At 31.2% G+C, this 20,392-nt stretch overlaps 1 protein-coding gene and 1 long non-coding RNA gene across 14 annotated transcripts in view; one reads left to right on the top strand and one right to left on the bottom strand.

Annotated features, from left to right (window-relative positions):
* The window catches only part of LOC122631168 (venom dipeptidyl peptidase 4), a 274,219-nt gene that overhangs the window by 155,761 nt on the left and 98,066 nt on the right, over positions 1-20,392 (top strand). The window lies entirely within an intron of this gene.
* LOC122631172 lies at positions 893-13,777 on the bottom strand. Its single transcript, XR_006327633.1, has 3 exons — positions 13,619-13,777; positions 11,444-11,539; positions 893-979 (listed from the first exon to the last, which is right to left on the bottom strand). It is a non-coding gene; the product is annotated as an uncharacterized LOC122631172 (long non-coding RNA).

The raw sequence follows: 20,392 nt of genomic DNA, 5'->3' as shown, positions 1-20,392 counted from the left end.
TCTAGCAAATATGATGAACGTAATGATATACTTTCACACACTTATTAGTTAATAAGCTTTCTCGAAAGAAGCACTAGATGAAAATGTATACTGAAATAAGTATACGTACATATATTCGATACTAAACGCATTTTCCTCGAAAGATAAGTACCGCGAACGTTTCACGAGAAAGTATGTAGGAGGTATTGAGATCACTTGGAGGGAAGCTCGTTTAAAATTTCATTTCGATAAGAGAGGAAAGAGTAAAGTGGGGAGGGAGGGAGATAAAGGGGGGGGGGGGGGAAGAAAAAAAATAGTGGTTCGTCGTCGAATAGATACCCTTGGAGAGTTTTTAAAAGTGACACACACACACACAAACACACGTAACCGCGCCCATGGGGAACGGAGCTTAAACGACGCGGCGAAGTGTTCGAGATTCTCGAATCGGCATAAAAGTCAGGGTTGGCGATAGTGCTAGCCATTAGGCGCTCTCGTCGTTCGAATGCAACATCTTCGATCGTTCGAATGTCGATAATGTCCTATGAGCATTTTCCAATTTCCCGCGTGTCTCGCATTCAGAGAACGCGTTATCAGTTATTCGATTTCTCCATGGTTCTCGATTTTCGATGTCGAGACTATGTGAGAGAATAGAGAAAAAGATAGAGAGAGAGAGAGAGAGAGAGAGAGAGAGAGAGAGAGAGAGAGAGAGATGAGAAGAGAAAGAGACAGTAATCATAATAAATACTCGTGAAAACAAGTAAGATCTAAAAAAGGAAAAAAAAATCTAAAAAAGGCGCAAAAAATACAAAGAAAAAGAAAAAGAAAAAAAAAAGAGAAAGAGAAAGAGAGTGCTCGACCTCGATAAATTATCCGTTTCTGACCTCACTTTTACCATCCTCTTCTCTCTTCCAGTCTTCCTCATTTTAGCTCTCTTACTTCGTCCTATGGAATCGGCCATTTGTCAGTGTCCTCCTGCTATCCTCGCGCAGCCGGTTTAAGCCTGTAAAACGAGACAAACTGAAATCGACCATTTATTATGCGACAGCTGCATTCAGCTTTGTGGCTCATGAGAGAGAGAGAGAGAGAGAGAGAGAGAGAGGGAGAGAGAGAGGGAGAGAGAGAGAGAGAGAGAGAGAGAGAGAGGAGAGGAGAGGGAGGAAGGGTGATAAAGAAAAAAAAAAAGAAACAAATAGGATTGCTTTCATTATCGATGAAACTAGAACAGAAGACTGTTTTAATTTCTAATCGAACGTAATTAATAATAATATTAATAGAAAAGGTTTCTCGAAACTTATAATAATTATATTTCTAATTTCGTAAGAACGATAAAAGAAAATTCTATTAAATTCTTTAAAGAAGTGTATTATCGTATAAAAGTTCGAAGAGATTGATTTGAAAGGAAAGAGGAAAGGGAAGGAAAGAAGGAGAAAAAAAAAAGGAAGATAAAAAGAAAGAAATTAGTTTAAATACCGTCTGTTGTGCGCACCTACCGATATGAGAATTTTTCTTTCTTCCTTTTTTCTTTTCTTTTCTTTTTTTTCTTTTTTTTTTTTCAACATTTAAATATTATCCTCAAGTACCTATTTAAAATACGAGAAAAGCTCGCTGTAACAGAACGAATATATGTAACGTACGTAAGTAAATACGTATGTAAGGAGAAATAAGTAGTTAGTCGTATATGTGGAGGTCGAAGGATAGAAGAGGTAGGGCTCGTTAAATCCTACTCATCGTTGCAACTCGCGATTCCACGATAGGAACTCCTCCTCTACGAGCGTTGAGCCATTATCCGCCGAATAAATTACAGCCAGCTAAGTTTGCAGAGAGCTTTTGCGCTGCCAACGTGGGTGAAGTCGAAGAAGCACCAACGATAGAGAGAGAGAAAGAGAGAGAGAGAGAGAGAGAGAGAGAGAGAGAGAGAGAGAGAGAGAGAGAGAGAGAATGTGCAGTCTTAACGTTTGAACTAAACTTTCAACAATTATACCACAGTGGGACTTTCGCACACGTATTACTTGCAAGGATTCACTCTCAAGCGTAGCTAGCCGTTCGAGTTAATACGATCGAGAGATCGTTGTATAGTACTCTTTGGTACTTCGATTTGCTTTTAGGCTGCGAAAGGTATAGAATGGGTTAGCGAATGGACATTTAACTTTCTATATGGCTTTGTTGTTACTTCTAATCTCTTTGATAAATATATATATATATATATTCTATTTATATTCCTTTCATCGGGAGATATCTGATAACGTTTTTAATCTGAAATTTCTTAAAAAGAAAAAAAGAAAACGATTATTATCTGTCAATATAGAAATGATAATCTTTGAAATATTCCGTACGACGTCGTATTCAATTACAATAACAGTTCGATTCTTAGTCATATCGAATTAATCGAATCGATGGATTCTCATTCTCTCTTTTTTCCTCTCTAAGCCTCTAACTCTCTCTCTCTCTTTCTCTCTCTCTCTCTCTTTTTGTGAAATATCGGAGATAAAAGAAAATAAAGAAAAGAAAGATAATATATCAAAGATAAGTCGGGTTAGTCTCTCGATTCCTGACGAACTCTCGCCGTATTATTCGACAAATGGCAAGTATTCCTTAGTGCACAGGCTCGTTTCGACCTTCTCTTGGGAAATCGTGCGAAGAACGGAAACTAGTGCAAGGTTGTTCCTATGCTACGTAGTCTACTGGAGCACTATCCTCATGTAACCATAGTTCTCTTGGAACCAAGGGAAGAACTGAAGAAAGGAGAAATGAGAAGAGTAAGTAAGTAAGAAAGAAAGAGAGAGAGAGAGAGAGAGAAAGAGAAAGAGAGAGAGAAAGAGAGAAAGAGAGAGAGTGTTCGCTAGAAGGTAGGACTCAATTAATGATGTCGTCTAATCGTTTCCTCGAGCAGAATCCTAGGCGACCATCGCGATTTTCTAGTCCAAAGGGAGCTCTCCGATAGTTCGCACGTGAGTCGTTAACTGCTGGATGATACGCCTGAAGTCGTGACTCTTCGTCTACTAAGCCCCTCGTCTCTCTTACTATCTTTCTCTCTCTCTCTCTTTCTCTATCTCTCTCTCTTTTACTCTTTCTCTATCTCTCTCTTTCTTTTTCCGTCCCTACTCCAGATCTCTCTCTCTCTCTCTCTCTCTCTCTCTCTCTCTCTACTCGCTCGTACCTTTTATCTACCTTTTTATTTAAAAAGTACTCTTCAATTTTTTTCTTCTTTTTCCTTTTTCTTTTTTACACGTCGTCTCTCTTAAAAAGCATCAACTTATTTTCTTTCCTCTCTCTCTCTCTCTCTTCCTCCCCCTCTCACCATCATACCCCCCCCCCTCCCCCAAGGTAAAATGATCATTTCCTAATGACATCAAATTCTCTGACAATCGAGTTAGAAGGAGATAGCGTAGGGCGAATTGCTGACTCGATTAGATCGTTCGTTTTATTATCATTACTTTAAACGAGTAAAAATGGTGATTTATTATCTTTCAAGTCGAACTACGATTTATTCTTTCGGCGATTCAAACGACTTGGATTAAAGGTTTTAGTTTTTGTTCCTTCGTCTTTGATCGATTCCAAGTTCGATCCGTGTTTTTAATGATTCCTACAAAAATTGCATCCACCAATAATACGTTCTTCATTCGCTCGATATTTTTCATTCGTTTTAATATTTCACGTTCGACAGTTCAATATATAAATTTATGATCGATCATAGATCGTTCGCTGAATCATGTGAGAGAGGGAAAGAGAAAGAGTAAATATAATGAAATTTTTATATGTTGTACATTATGAAAAGAATGGAAATATTTAGATAAAAGAAATCTAAGACTTGTTATCGAGTCTTCTATATTTTTATAATCTTAAATCGATTATTTCGAGGAACGCAGAAAAATGATGGATTTAAGATTATGAAAATATAGAAGTTGAGATCGATGGATAGTAATAGAAGTAGAAAAACGGTATGATAGTAAATAATAACGTCCGTTAAATCTATTTTCAATATCTTTCGTTTTCTAAAATTTTTTAAAATATGATACTATTGTCATTAAAAACTATCGATGTGAGATCGTATTTTCTTCTTTCATCAGAAAGATCATGAAATGCGAAGTCATGAAAACAGACATTTAAAGAGGATACATCTATAAATAATTTCAAGTATTTCCAAAGATATTATCAATTTCTATTTTCTTGATCGAAATAAATTATGATTCTCCTGACTCCAAAATTAACTTTAAAGTTTTGCAAACTATTCGTATAACTTAAATTTGTGAAGTTCGAACGTTCATATTATTTTCTAAATTTTCTTTAAATTTCTAAATAATAACTCGGAACTATTAATGAATTCATTAATTATAAGATTTGTATAACAACGTTTTCTCTTACATTTCTTTTTTATAAGTTTGTAATGATCACAATTATTATAAATTTTATAATAATTACAAACGAAGCGTCAAAAATCGTCGTATGAAATATCGAAATCGAAATATCGCGTTACGCGATTAACAAATCTTGATTTATTAATAAAATGAGATACTCACTGAGAAAATGTTATCGTAAAACAAAGCTAAAATCCCTAGTTACAGATTTAAAGAGAAAATTAACAAATAAGAAAATAAATAAATGATGGATCGTTCGTCCTTAACTCATTTAAGTCTAACACTTAATCTAGGAAAGTTACCGAGAGATATACTTACATTACTATTATTTCAAAAGCGTCTTATTTCAAAAAGCTAATCTCAAATATTTGAAATACGATCTCGTTATATGAATTCGTCAATAGAGAAAAGCGAGTGGTCGGAATGAGGGATTGCTTCTAACGCATTTGATGGCTAAACACGAACTACCAGCATGACTTTATCCGAGGTAATGATAGCAAGAAAATAAATATTGACGGACGAAATAAAGAGAGAGACAGAGAGAGGGAGAACATATATAGAGGTTGGGATCGACTAATAAAGTAAAAGAAATAACAAAACGCGAAGGAAGCAAATTGGAGACACCGATAATAATAACAAGAAGGTCGTTTCGCGATTATATTGTGTGATATTGAAAACCAATATGTGACATAGCTAGAAAGGTAAACGTAGAAAATAATACGTAATAAAGAAATGACATTTCATATCTTAAATACAAAGATATGAAAAGAAGAATAACATAATCAAAGTTAGAGGGAAGAAAGAAGGAGGAAATATAAATCCGAGATTACGATGAAATCTATCGAATTTTATGTATTTTCTTTTTTTTTTTTTGTCAGAAAAATTCTGAGACAAAAGTTTTTTTTCTTTTTTAATTTTGATTCAGTAGTTCTCCATAAAATATTTTCGAATTACAGAATTGAAAATAATTTTTATTTTATTAAATATTCATAATCTGTATCGCCGACTTTCATGCAGTAATAAAGTTTTTCACGAGTGTTACGTCAAACATTTTGCATTAGATTTTAGTATAGTTTAATTCGATGAATGTGTGATCTGTTATATCGAATAACAAAATTATTTGTCCACTCTTCTTACGAAATAATTTGACCCGAAGAGTCAAGATTTGATTCACTTGAGAGTACATCGATCGTAGAGATCGTTTAAAATGATCTGAATATGTCGAAAGAAATGTTTTTGTTCTTTTTTTTTCTTTTTTTCTACACGGCGGAACTCCTCCACACTATGCAGTTCCAATATAGCAGTTTTTAAACCAACATTTTTTCGATCGTTCAAAACCTTTGATTTTTTCTATAAATAATTACAATCCAGAATATGTACTACTCAAAGACCTTCAACAGAGGAAATTCAGTAGCGTTTGTTGTAATATTACATCGAATATAATGCAAAATGTTCCAGGAACAACTTATTAAAGATTTTATTATTGTAGGGAAGTTGATAATACACATTTTGGATATTTAATGAAATAAACATTGTTTTCAATCTGAAGTTTGAAACATATTTTCACGAAAATTATTGATTCAACATTTTGTAAATTGCGCCATTGTAAGAAGAATTGAAAGGCCTTTCAAATGACATGCTCTTTGAACCCCTATTGCCATTTAAGATTTTTTAAAGGGGTTGTCCCAATCTTACCCATTTTAAAAGATCAGCCCAAAAAGGGTGAATTTATGATAAGGGTCTGTCCCTACTCGAAAACAAATTGACATGCATCTGTGTTTTTCAAAAAAATCATTGAATTTCATAATAATTTTGATGGATGTTTTTTATTGGAACAATCTGTGTATGTATACACATATAAATAATTTAAAAATATATATATATATAATTTTTATAAGAGAGTGGAAGAGGTTATCGTAACGTAAAATATAAATTTTTCTGGAAAGATCAATTTTGTTAGAGACGACGATCGTCGTCGAAGCGTCGAAGGTTAATTAAAATTCTTCGGAAATGTAGATCGACATGATGAGTCGGTCATGCGTTCGTGAAAACGTGTTTGCTTCGATCGAATATAATTATGACTTTGTATGAATATACACGTACGTACGTACATATATGTATAGCATATATATGTGTGTGTGTGTATGTGTGTGTGTATATATGTATACATATGTGTATATGTATATATATATATATATATATATATATATATATATATATATGAGTTGTCAACCAATAATACTAAATATTCGTATTTGTAGTTGACAAGAGTAAAATCAAATATCTCTGTCGTGTCTCTCGATATATCTACATATGTGTGTGTGTGTGTGTGTGTGTGTGTGTGTGTGTATACATGTACAGATACGTAACTAGAAATCAATATTTCGTATTTCCAGTTTATTAATTACCTCGTTCCAGTTACGTTTATAATCATGACTAATAAGAGTATAGTAATATCGTATAAAAACCCATCGGATATGTATATGAATATATAAAATATACATACACGAAATATACATATTTCGCAATCGCGTTTCCTTTATTTTTACGAGCATCGAAAAAGTGTGGATTATAAAATATATATTTACATTAACGTTGAATTTTCTTTCTTTTTTTTTTTGTTTTGTTTCTATCTGTCTTTCTCTTATTTTCTTCTTTTTGTTTTTGAATATCTTTCTAGTTTATTTCTTTTCTTTTTGTTTCGCTTATTCAACGAGATATCAAGGTAACGAAGCTTATCGTTCGAACTTATTTATATTTTTATGAAGGTCGATGTTACTTCATTGAAATCAAACGAGAGAGCACGCGAAGACAGTTAAAAGAAATTGTTTGAAAGGACGACTAGGTGTCGAGTTTGTTTATTGGGAGAAATATTTCTATGGTGAATTTCCTCGGTCATTTCGAGGAATTACTCAACTAGAAATTAACCGAATATTTTTCTTTTCTTTTTCTTTTTTTCTTTTTTTATTCTTTTTTTCTTCTATTGTCTCTTTTCTTTTCCTTCTTTTCTTTTCTTTCAAATTATTAATAATACAACAAAGGAAAGAAAGGATGAGTAGATACTCTATCTACAGTAGCAGCAATGTGGATTATAAATACGCTCAGCGGTAATATTTACTCATTTTCATTAAGGTGGAGGAAACAGGAAAATGCAGAAATAATTCTTTAGCAATCATAAAAAAAAAAGAAAAATTAAATTCATACTCGAAACTATTCGACCGAGAGGTTATAATTTAATAACAGGAAATTTATTTACTTCCTAAAAATAATTTTCTTTCAATTTCCTTACGAGCAAATTTGATTTCTTTTCTTTTCTTTTCGTACACTTTTATTTCACGATGTAAAATATTTTTGTTAGAGAGTATTCGTTTTTAAATAATATTTTTAACCGATCAGATCTTGATACTGTTTATATCATCAAATTATTTGCAATTTTAAATGTAAAAGTGAAAGATATTCAAGAATAATTATAAATCCGAATAGATAGGAAAGTGAAAAAGGATTACGTTTTCTAACGTAATCGTATTAAAAAATAAACGAGATAATGATATTTTTATCAAAGGATTTATTTAACGGAATGAAATGTTAAAGAGAAAGGACATGTATAATAAATTAATAGAAAGTACCTACAAGAAAGTATTTATATTTCCGAATAATGCTTTGCAATTGCATGATATCTTTTTGTATTTAATCGTATGGTATTTTGCAGAGACGTTTATAAGTATTTGAAAAAAGAAAAAGAAAGAAAGCAAGGAGAAAAAAAGAAAAAGGAAAAAAGGAATTAATCGGACTGAAACTCTGATACTAACTATAATAATCAAAATATATATATATTAAAAACGAATAGATATTCTCTTACCAAGAATGAAGAGAAATGGTTACTTCGAAAAGAATGAAAAGTTCGTACTGATTGCGAGAGGTTTTCAAATAATTCTCGGTTTGATAATAAAACCGACTCGATGATATTTCAAACTACAACGAATGAAAAACATTTCATATGGATATGTATATATCTGGATACATTAATACGTTCGTTCGGCATGTAAAAAATACGTACCTATTGTTTATAACTGATTTGCGAATGTTTGTTGATTTTTTATAAAAATCGATAGAAAAAAAAATATATATATATATATATATATATATATATATATATATATATATATATATATTGATCGAGCAGGTTTAGTTCGTACGAATTAACTGTAGTCGAACAACAAAGTCGAATCTTTTGTAACGAAGAGGATGAGGTATTTCTCGTTGTGTAAAATATCAGGATAGGAGAGTCCAATAAAGTAGATTGTTCCGAGAAACTCGGTACAAACAAGATTGGAAAGAAAGAGAAGAGTGAAAGAGAGAGAAGAAGAAAGAGAATGAAAGAGAAAGGGAAAAAAGGTAGAGACAAGGACAAGAACGAAGAAATAGAGAGGCAAACGTCACGAAGAAAATCCGCAGTATTTTTCGGTCCAAATGCATTATCGATAAATTCTATTGGTAAAAATTGAATCGAACGACTTGATTATCACGAAGCACACGGCATGAAGTTTGTGGCTGCGGTTCGAGAGTCCATCTTTTCTTTTTCTCTCTCTTTCTCTTTCTCTTTATATATAGATATATACGGATGTATAGGTGTATGCGTTTGCAAGCGAATATATGTATAGAACGTCGAGATATATGGCGCACTGGGGACGGATTCCGCAGCGCGCCGAAATTGCGGTTCCGGACAGAGAAGCAAATGAACCAGGGGGCTTCGACGTTTTATTTGCGACTCTCGCGCAAAGAGAAACGCATGAGAGGAGAGGGAGAGTTCCGGAACATTCTACACTCTTTCTCTTTCTCTTTCTCTTTCTCTTTCTCTTTCTCTTTATCTTTCTATTTCTATCCTTCTCTAGCTTTCTACTCTCATTTCTATGTTGTGGTGGCATTCGAGGCACACGCCGTTCATTTCCCGAATAGCTCTATTCCCTGAAAGCGATTCGAACTTCAACGGAGGTTCGACTAACTATACAAGTTTAGAGATGGAGGCTGGTGAAATTTGTAATAAAAAAAAAAAAAAAAAAAAAAAAAAGAAAGAAAAAGAGAAAAAAGGAACACGATTTCCTAAACGTATACAGACGAGAGAGCGTGAGGTTAAATTTGATTATGGTCGTTAATTGATTGATCGATGTTAGCACTTTTTGGCCACGTCAGATTTCAAATGAAATAACCAGACTAAAGTTAAAATCAATTATTTTTATCTTTTCGAACACGTCGACGATCGTATTTTCCTCTCCTCCTCCAACCACCTACCCGTAAAAAGGAACATCGCTGTCTTGGTAATTTTTGACTCTTATTTTGTTATTTTTTTTTTCTGTTTTCTTTTCTTTTTTTTTGTCCTTTATAAGCACGTGCACACACACGTGCGAATGCGTACCGAATTTGAAGCGTTTAAACAGAAATCAGAAAATTTTGCTCTCGTTCGTCGAGGACGAAGTTTTAAATATATTTTTTAAACAATCGCATCGTTACGCCTCGTGACATTCAGCACTTCACACAGAATGTATAACAGAGCCTTTGAACGATAACAAATAGAAATCAATGTCCACTCGATATCGAACGTAACCGGTCGAGTGTCGTACGAATGAGTACCTCTTGCACCTGGAACTATAAAATAGCAAGGAATAACTTGAAACATACGACATGGTGTATATACCATATATATATATATATATATATATATATATATATATATATATATATGTATGTATATATATATCGTACATACATGGTACGTTTGCGTTGCGTCAAATAATGATATCCTTTGTAAGAGCGCTCTTCGTTAGCGTCTCATCATCAAAGATAAAATACGTGGAGCCCATCTACAGTGGATTCACGTTTATGTCCTGCCAAGTCGAACACCTCGTATCTCTTTATCACTCTCTTTCTCTTTCGCTTCTTTTATCTCTTTATTCCCGACTCTACGAGTTTCAACCTCTGCAAGTTCTACCATGTAAAAAGAAAGGAATATTTCATTGTACTTTTCCATGACATTAGCAGGAATTCGATATAAACTCTTTATATTATATCCTCTTTTCCTTTATCCTTAATCTTTTTCTTCCTTTTTCTTTTTTCTTTTCTTTTCTTTTCTTTTTTAAATCAAGAAAGGAAAAAGAAAATCGATAGCACGTAATCGAATTGGAAATCTCGTGAACTCTCGTTAAGCAGAGGTCAATTTTTCAATCTTTTGCTATTCGATTCGAATACGGGAATACAATTTCAACGAATAAATCGGTTCAAAGGTATTTGTTAATGGTTTAAAAATGAACAAAGGAAGATAAATGATACGTTATGTACGTTTATATGAGAAATCTTTTCATATATTCGCGATACGTTTTTACTTGTAATTTATTTTTTTCTTTTTTTTTTTTTTTTGTACTAGACTGATTCCATTTTACAAAATCCATTTAACAAAACGTTTATCTGGAGAACGTTGTGAGCCAAAACTTTACCTTTGAAGAATTTATAAATTAAATGAAACGACGGTAGAAAATCATTTTGACTTTCAAACTGAAGATTTTTATAGAAAGAAAAGTCGATCAGTCATGATGTATATAGTTCTAATTGAAATAGGATGGTATACAAAGACCAATGAATGATTTAAAAAGAAAATTGACACAACGATGCAACGAATGCATCGAGAGTCATTTCGTAGAAAATAAATATATCCTAAAGCATTTAAATTAATAACGAATGGTATTTTATAAGGCAAAATAAAATTAAAGTTTAATTGAAAATAATTTTTCATTAGTTCTATCATCTATAATACCTGTAAATATGTAGAAGTTGATTAAAACAATGCCTTAATATTAAAATCTGATTACATTTTGTCAAATATAATATTTATTCTAATTAATCAAATGTGAAAAAAGTCAAATGAAGATTCAATTTAAATAATTCTTTATTGATCTATAATATCTACGAATATGTGAAAGTCGATTAAAACGATGCTTTAATATTAATATCTCATTACGTTTCGTTGAATATAATATTTATTGCATTTAATTGAATCTGAGAAAAAAGTTAAAAGAAAATTTGATTTAAATAATTCTTCATTGATCAATAATACTTACAAATATGTGAAAGTTGATTGAAAGAATGCCTTTTAATTTATTTAATACGGTTCTAGTGTTCTTCACAATTGCCATTTCCTATTCGTTTCGTGATTTCTAAAAAAAAAAAAAAAAAACATAATTTAATGATTCTAATAACATTTGATCTTATAGAAAAGAAAAGAAAAGAAAAAAGGAAAGAAATACACTCACACACATATATTTATAAAAGATAAAGTTTTATATTTAATTTAATATAATTTAATTTAAAAAAGAAAAAGAAGAAAAAATAAGATAAAAAATTCTCGATCTTAATCTAAACAAATTATACTTTTCCCGTAACGCGTGAAAAAAGGAAAACTTGGCACACTTTCCAGTGTAATTATTTAAGCTCTATATTCACCTTTATTCAGTCTAGTTTCAGTAGTTCCCATAATAGTCTATGAGTTTAGTCTAGAAGTTAATTTTATAGAAATATAAAATGTATTAATAATATACGAAACGTATGAATTTAATTTAACTATGAAAAAGAAAAGAAATTTGAAAAATCTTAAAATATTAAATAACTTCAAAATATTAAATAATAGTACATCGCGTACGTGCGACAATCTAATACACGGAGATGGAATATTATATCCTCTCAATTTTTCAAATCTATCCTTATACCCACCACCGTAAAAGCATTGTGAGTGAGAACATGGTAAAGTACGTATGACTAAGAGCCATTTTCACAAGGTTCGAACATATTGCTGAACCTTCGAAAATAACTCATAGTCGTCTATAACTGTGGTCCTCTTGAGTCACAGTTTGTGAGAGCCTCTTCGGCATATAGCCTCTTATTCGCTACGTGCCCTAACCATTGCTGCAGGGCATTTCTTACGGATAAGAAAAAAAATCGTCTCCGGTTAAAAAAGTATAATAACAGAATTTAATAACGATTAAGTGGGCGAAGAATTAGAATAACTTATTCCTTTGTTTTCAAGTATAAAACAATTAATCAACTGTGATTAATTAATACTTTTTAAAGTTTGAAAATAAAAGAAAGAAACTTAAATTATTTACAGAGAAAATGATCCCTAACTTTTGATGGAAATAAAATCTGATCGATTTCAAATAATTGCAAATGGTGTTAAGTTCGAATCGTCTTACGTTACAAAGTTAATAGAACTGTCAAACAAAAAAAAAAAAAAAAACACAAAAATTAACGTAAAAAGTAAATATGATCGTCGAGTTAAACGATAAAATTTTGTGACAATTCTGTAGAAATCCAAAATCGGGACTTGACGCTTCTCAATGAGAAAAATAATTTACAACACCTTACCCGAAACTTATTTGCTAAAATAAAATTTCATAGATTCATTTAGAAAAATATATTGTCCGCTTGTCTATGATTTAAATTGAAAAAAATAGCAAATTGTTCGTTCTAACACACACATATGGACTCATGTTCTACATATTTTCATTCTCTCATATATCATCAGACTGCTTAATTTCTATATTAAAGGATATACTTTGAAAGGAGCATTTTCAACACCATAACTCAACTATTATATCTTTTTCACTTATATAATAGGCGTATGTATTATTTTACCACGGTCGATAATTATCACGTAATATGATTGATACAAATAATACTAATATTCATACTCATACGAATAATATATGAGTATTTTATTATTTTCACATCAAACGTGATTACTCTACTTTGTAACTCTAGAAACTTTGTATGCTATTGTAAATATGCTCATAGATACTATCGGTGATTACATGTTAATTATGTTAATGTTAATGTTAATCATGTTAATTATTTCGCTACGAATTTACGAAGGAAAGCATGTATTTTATATCACTCGCCATTTTGACGAATTCGAATAATTAACCTATCGAATATTTTGCTACTTTCTCGATTGAAAAATAAAACAATGATTATTGAGTGAAATATCATCTAAAGCGCAAATAATTATAAACAACAAGATCCTATTCTGATATACTAAATAAATAAATTCACGTAAAATAAATCAATGAATAACGAAATAATCACGAATAAATCTTCGAAGAAAAATTACTCGTGGTTGATCGCTCAATGTTCTTCTACTAATTAATTAGAGTGAAATCAACCGTGCCGAATCGACCTTTCGAACCTGTTGTCCTTGACATTTTGATAGAGTGATCGGAGAGACTTAAAAATTCACTTACTACTTAGAGAAGTTCTACGATGGCTCGAAAACACATCTGTTTCACAGCAACTATAGTAGTCACGCGATCGAGGAGTCCCTTTTTTCTTCTTCTTTTTTTCTTTTTCTTTTTTTTCTAAGAACTTTCCATCCTTCACTTTTCTCTTTCTTCGAAAAGAAAGAAAAATTGTTGTCATATCTGTAACAAAGAAAAAAGAAACGAGACAAGATAAATTATCAAGATAAATAATAGCGATCTGAAATCAAATAGAATAAAATATACATACGTATATAAAGAAAAATTAAATGAGCGAGAGTTGAAGACCAAAGAAATAAAAAAAAAAGAAGATAAAAATCGAAATTATTCACATCATTGTTACAATAAAAATTGTTGAAATTATTGCGAACATGTTTAATACAAAAATTCATTTACTTTAAATCTTGAGTCGATGTTTCATCTATGTCGTGACTCGCAATGATTAAATAACACTGACGAAAATAAGAAATTCTAAATGAGTTTCTTATCTCGATCGAAAATGACCCTATTTTATGATTATATATATATAATTGTTTAAATATTAATTAATTATATTCTATATAGATTATACATGGTTTAAATAATTATAAAATAGTCGAATGTATAAATTATTTAAGCTTACCCGTACGGAAAGAGAGAATTGCGATGTTCATTCGTCGGAATACGAAACAATACTGACTGGATAATTTCATCAAGGTCGGTCGAGAGTACGTTTTTGTTGACATCGTAGGTAAGCAAGGACTCAGAGTTCGAGATTTAAGTGTATTTAAATGTTCTATTGAAATTATTTCATATTTAACATCTATTACGAGGTATCTGATGTTTACACAAGTATATTATTAAATTATTAATCGAAGTATTAGTTAACTATATTCTATATAAATCGTACATCGTTCAAACGAATACAAAATAATCGAAAATATAAATTCTTATAGGACATTTATCCTTGAAACGAGACCTTGTTATAAACTATTATAAATTCAAGAATGACGAACATTCTTAAAAAGTAAACATTTGAAAAAAGAACAAAAAGAAAAAGAAAATATATATGTTTATGTGTGTGTATATGCGTGTGTCTCGGATAAATAAGTTCATTTCTATCGTATTATCACACAATATATTTCTAAATGATCATTTCGAATAATAAATTAATTATTAAACACTTGTAAAATCGCAGCGTCGTGTAATGTTCTTAACCGAACGATAATTAGCACCATTCGAATACCGATCGAGTTATCGTACTGACTCGGTGCTAATTTCTATGCTGATTAAACAGCATTAATCAGGCCGACGATAATGAGCAGCGGTTGGTGATCGCGTTACGATTTTTATCGGTTTAACGCAATTGCTAAGCTACGAACGGTTCGTTCTGGTCGTTCTCTCATATCTTCTCAAACAAATTGTTTGGATACGACTAACGAGCTTCACCATGAGCCCGTTGGTTATCGATATTGGAAGGTGTAAATGCGACGTGACTATTGGATTAAGCTACCTTGCATTTAATTTCGATTTATTCGAAAAGAAAAAAATATATATATATATATTTTTCTCAAGCGATTTCGAACAGAAAACTTTCTAACAATCACCTCTATCATTTAATTTCTCATATTTCACGTTCGATTATACAACAATATTCATCGGTGAATAATCATTGAATAATTATTCGAAGAATATTTCATTACTTATAACGTTTGATCGTTTTAATTTCTCGATATAATATATGATTACTCTCTCATTTATTTTTATTTAATTACTTACGTACAAGATCATTTCGCGAATACTTGTATGATTCCTTCCGACGTAATCTATCTTATTTTAAATTCAATTAAACGTTATTAACTTTCCTTCTATCATTTTTTGTCGATTTTACATTGTTTTATTTCTCTCTTTCTCTCTCTCTCTCTCTCTCTCTCTCTTTTTCCTTTTTTTTTTTCTTTCTTTACTTCTCAATTACATTTCGTTGAAAAACTAAAATTATAAGATGTTGCTCTCGAAAGAACGATTCTATATCTAAAATATAGAATTTCCGAGATACTATTCGTTGTTAAAATCGATAAGAGCTTCGAAACTTTTCGTTTGTTTAAGAGCTCCTACAAATAATAGTCTTGTTATTCGTTCTCGAAAGGTTTTTTGTTGTATCAGGAATATAGAAAAGATATGCATTGTGCATCTGGTATTCTTAAGACATCTACTATCCACACTGATGCGTTTCACATTTGTCAACATATGAAATATACAAGTATCGTACATTTGTATGACTGTCGGAGAATGATCGATGTACGAATAAAATATTTATTATCGGTGAGAATGGAGAAAGAGAGAGAGAAAGAGAAGGGCTTATATATTTTACAATTCTTCCTTTTTACTATATTTCTTTTAACATTCTTTATACCCAACCGAACAATCGATCTTCTTCATGTATTTTATATTAGATAAAAAAGTAAATTTTTTTCTTTTTTTTTCTTTTTTTTACATATAATGAATATGCAAACTATCAAATAATACTATTATGTTTAAATTCGTTTAACGAAAATATTGAAAGGTCTCGAAAATGAAATACTCTCGTAGAAAATAGAAAATGATCGATAATATTAAAAATATCAAATATTAAAAGTAATATTTTCAATAATATTAATGTAAGTATTAATATTATATTATAAATAATATTAATATTAAATGTAAAAAAGAAATTAAAAATAAATATGGACATTTTTTATAAAATAAACGATAATGAATTATGAAAAGAGAATCATGAATATTTCTAATCGTATATGATTATTTAACTTTTTTGTATTTTTATACGGCTAAGAGATATAAATATCGATCGCAAAGCCGCGTATATATATATCGTACTCGATTTTCGAGATATCGTCACGGCATTCCACGTTCCGTCTTTGTTAACGATGCCGCAGGAAGGTACACATTTGAATATAAAAAAGTGCTCTCCTCTTTTTTCCTCTTTCTTTTTTTCCTGTCTTTTTTTTTTTTTTCTACTTTGTAACACGCGTAACAAAGGATGGTAATGTATGCGTACGTGCGTGTACGGAGGGAATGAATGTATAATGTAGGATGTAAACGTGATGATAAAAAGGCAAGGCGCTCGAACTTGTAAATTCGGAAAGTAATAATTCAATCGAAAGGTGAGATGAGATAAACGAAAAAAGAAATAAAGAAAGAAAACAAAAGAAAAGAAAACATATATAACAACTTGAATAAAAATTCATTTAAAACGCGATACAAAATTATGACTCGATCGATTTCGTGTATATTTTTCATCGTGTAACATCGATTAATAATAGAAAAAAGAAAGAAAAATTTACAGTTTAGATAAGATTTTCTTTATGATTCGTTTATCATCGATCATGAGAAAGGAAAAGAAAAGAATAAAGAAAGAAAAGAAATAAGAAGAACAATAAAATTCTGCAAGATCTTTGCTCGTTATTATGAACTATCGAAGAAACTAGGAAAAGATAAAGTCAAGCAGGAAAAATCTCTCTATGATATATGCTTCATCGAACCGTGATAATCGTGATAGAAAGGATTTGCGATATCAGTGTCGAATATCGGTTTCACTTGGAAGATCCGACGTTGAACGTATTACCCTTGATACGGTACTCTCCTAACCCTTCAATGAATTCAAATGGATTCCACTATCGCATACGCTTGAAAGCGACTTACCTATTTACATACATACATAATACGAGCTCTTCGTGATTATAAACGAGAACTTTGATTCCACTCGATCGCGATGTACCAATTTCAGAAAGAGAAAAAGATAGAGAGAGAGAGAGAGAGAGAGAGAGAGAAAGAGTTCAAAACATTTCTATGTAGTTATCTTGACCCTTTATTTTTTATCTTATAGGAAGATCGTAGAAATATCGATAAACGTTGAAAGTTTGAACGATAAAAGAGATCTACAGTAGGGTTGTTATCTTTCAACATTTTGTTTTTACGTTCTTTAAAAGGGTACTTCTCACGTTGAAATAAAAGTCGATCGATAAATACGTTCGAGATTTCGGTAGAGATTTTTATCGAGGGGACAAATATCTTCCTTCCTTCCTTTTTTCGTTTTTCTTTTGAGAGTTGAACACGCAAGAACCTTCTCGATGTTCGATCGTAATTCTTTCTTTCTTTCTTTCTTTCTTTCTTTCGTTTTCTCTCTCTCTCTCTCTCTCTCTCTCTCTCTCTCTCTCTCTCTCTCTCTCTCTCTCTCTGTTTTTCTGTTTCTTTTTCTCTTTCTCTCTTTCGTTAAAGAAAAGAAATATTTAAAACGCACGAGACATTGCCGCCGGGGAACGATAAACGTTCGAGTAACGAGCTTAAGTCGTTGTATCGGCCGTACCTTCCCGATTAAATTTTCGAGGGAGAAAATTAAATCACACGGAAGGCAACGGGGTTTCCTTCCTTAAGGGGGTTGAGTGTTGAAACTGTCGTGAAAACGAGGACGAGGAAAAACTTACTATGATCACCTGTAGATAATTTGTTCATAAACGACAGTACGTGTAGTACTTTGTATCATTGTTGAATTTTAATAAACGTAATTAATAATTATTATTAACAATTATATTAAATTATTAATAATTTAACGAAAATTAATAATACCACGTTATATTAAATTATTAATTATTGAAAGTTATTAATAATTTATTGTAACGCAATTAATATAATTAGGTAAAAAAGAAAAGAAAAAGAAGAACAACAACTCTAACCAACGATCATGAATCAGAAAAATTAAAAAAAAAATTATTTCCTTAAATTTCAGATATTGTTAAATTATACACGATCATATTAATGAGTAATTATTAATTATCAACGATTTAATAATCCATTAAGAATATTATACCGTCCGTATCAATGCTAACGTTTCGTTTGATAAATGACGGTAACAACGAAGTTGGAATTAATAAATGAGTTATAAGAAAATTTTAAGAAGAAAGGTACAAGAATAAGTGGACACTGATCGAGAAAGAGAAAAAGAAAAGAAAAGAGATACAGAAAGAGAAAAATATCGAAGGAAGAAGTAATAAAAAAGAGGGCGAAGGCGGATGAAGCGGAGAGTAGTTTAATTAAATCGATATTAGGCGCAGCCGCAAGCAAGCCTTTCCAGTATCTTGTAGTCTGACAATGTGAAAATTATGCAGAACGAATGCAAATTAGAAGAAACGAATTTGTTCTTCGATTAACGTCGCGACGAGAAATTAAAGAGAAAAAGAAAAAGAGAGAGAAAATTCGAGTTTGATCGTTGCGATGGATCGCTTCGTTTTCAGCTTGGTCTTTTATCATTTTCTGTTTCTTCGTACGGGACATTTCATCGATGAGTATGTGTCTGTGTGTGTGTGTGTGTGTGTACGTTTCTATGTATATTTCTGTGTATATAGGAGCAAGCTTTGCATCGTCTTTGACGCTTAAGCAGTTAAAGGGAAGGCGTGAAGCAACGCGTGGCGACACGAGAGAGCTCTACAAGAATTTCAGGTTTCCAGCGTCGCTCGAATTGTTCTCATCCTTTGAATCCGTCGAGTCTTCATTTTCCTTCAAATTCTAATGTATATTGTTATATCTTCATTTGTGATTCGATCGTTCATATGATGCAAAAGATATATTATCAAATTTTATATTATTCGTTTTATTTCTTTAGAAAATAATAATAATACTGATGATGATGATGATGATGATGATGATGATGATGATGATGATGATGATGATCTATAAAAAGATATAATAAGAAATATTATCTCTTAATTAATCTTCGAATCGTTGTTCGTGAAATTTTTTTACTTTTTTTTTATAATTATACTTTTTTTTTTATTTTCTGCTTCTTTTTCCTTTCTTAATTTACGATACACGAGTTTTGTTATATTTGATATGCAACATTTTCAAATGTTAAATATTTTCTAATCTTGTTACGTTCATATTTTCTAAATCTAAAGAAAAAGGGATGCAAGATAGAAATGTAGAAATTCGAAGAGCTTGGTTAGAATGGTGTGTGTATATATGTATATATATATATATATATATATATATATATATATATATGTATATATATAGGTGTATGGTTAGAGGTCGAATAGAGCGAGTTTAGTTCGTTGCTGGGTAATTTATTGGGACGGAAATGATTCCATTACCGCACACCAAAATGGGTTATGCCACTTCGGCGCGACTGAAACCAACCAGAACATTCAGAATGCGGTCGCGTACGTGTCTTTTTTGTTCATTAATTTTCACGTTTCCGACGATTTCGAATCTTTGCTTTCAGGGTTTATATAGAGTAAAAGTGAGAATAACTACGAGAGAAGGAACGTACAAAAAAAGAGTGTGATAACTTCTTCTTGTAACATTTTCTCTTATCTCTACTTTTTATCGATAACACTCGAATCGGTTCCTTCTATCTTCGAGCGCATTGTGCATGTAAAATTTTTAGCTATCCCATCGTGTTTCAGATAGCTCTTTTAGCGTTCGCATGATGGAAACTAATCCATCTTATTTCTATTCGATCGCGTGATCTCCTCGAGTTTAAAAACAATGAACAAGTAATATCGATCGAACACTTGCGTAAAAAGTTGCCATTAATTTTGGAACTTCATTGATTCAATTTGTTAAGTATCGTGTTACTTCACAAATTAATAAATAAAATTATTATTACTATTATTATTATTATTATCATTATTATTTTTGTTGTTGTTATTTTCTTCGACAATTATTCTTCTTTCAGGTTAAAATCGAAGTCTTATTTCGAGTGACATTATATTCTTATCATTATTG

Source organism: Vespula pensylvanica, chromosome 8, assembly GCF_014466175.1.
Source record: "Vespula pensylvanica isolate Volc-1 chromosome 8, ASM1446617v1, whole genome shotgun sequence".
NCBI lineage: Eukaryota > Metazoa > Arthropoda > Insecta > Hymenoptera > Vespidae > Vespula > Vespula pensylvanica.
This window is presented reverse-complemented; position numbering and strand designations above follow the sequence as displayed.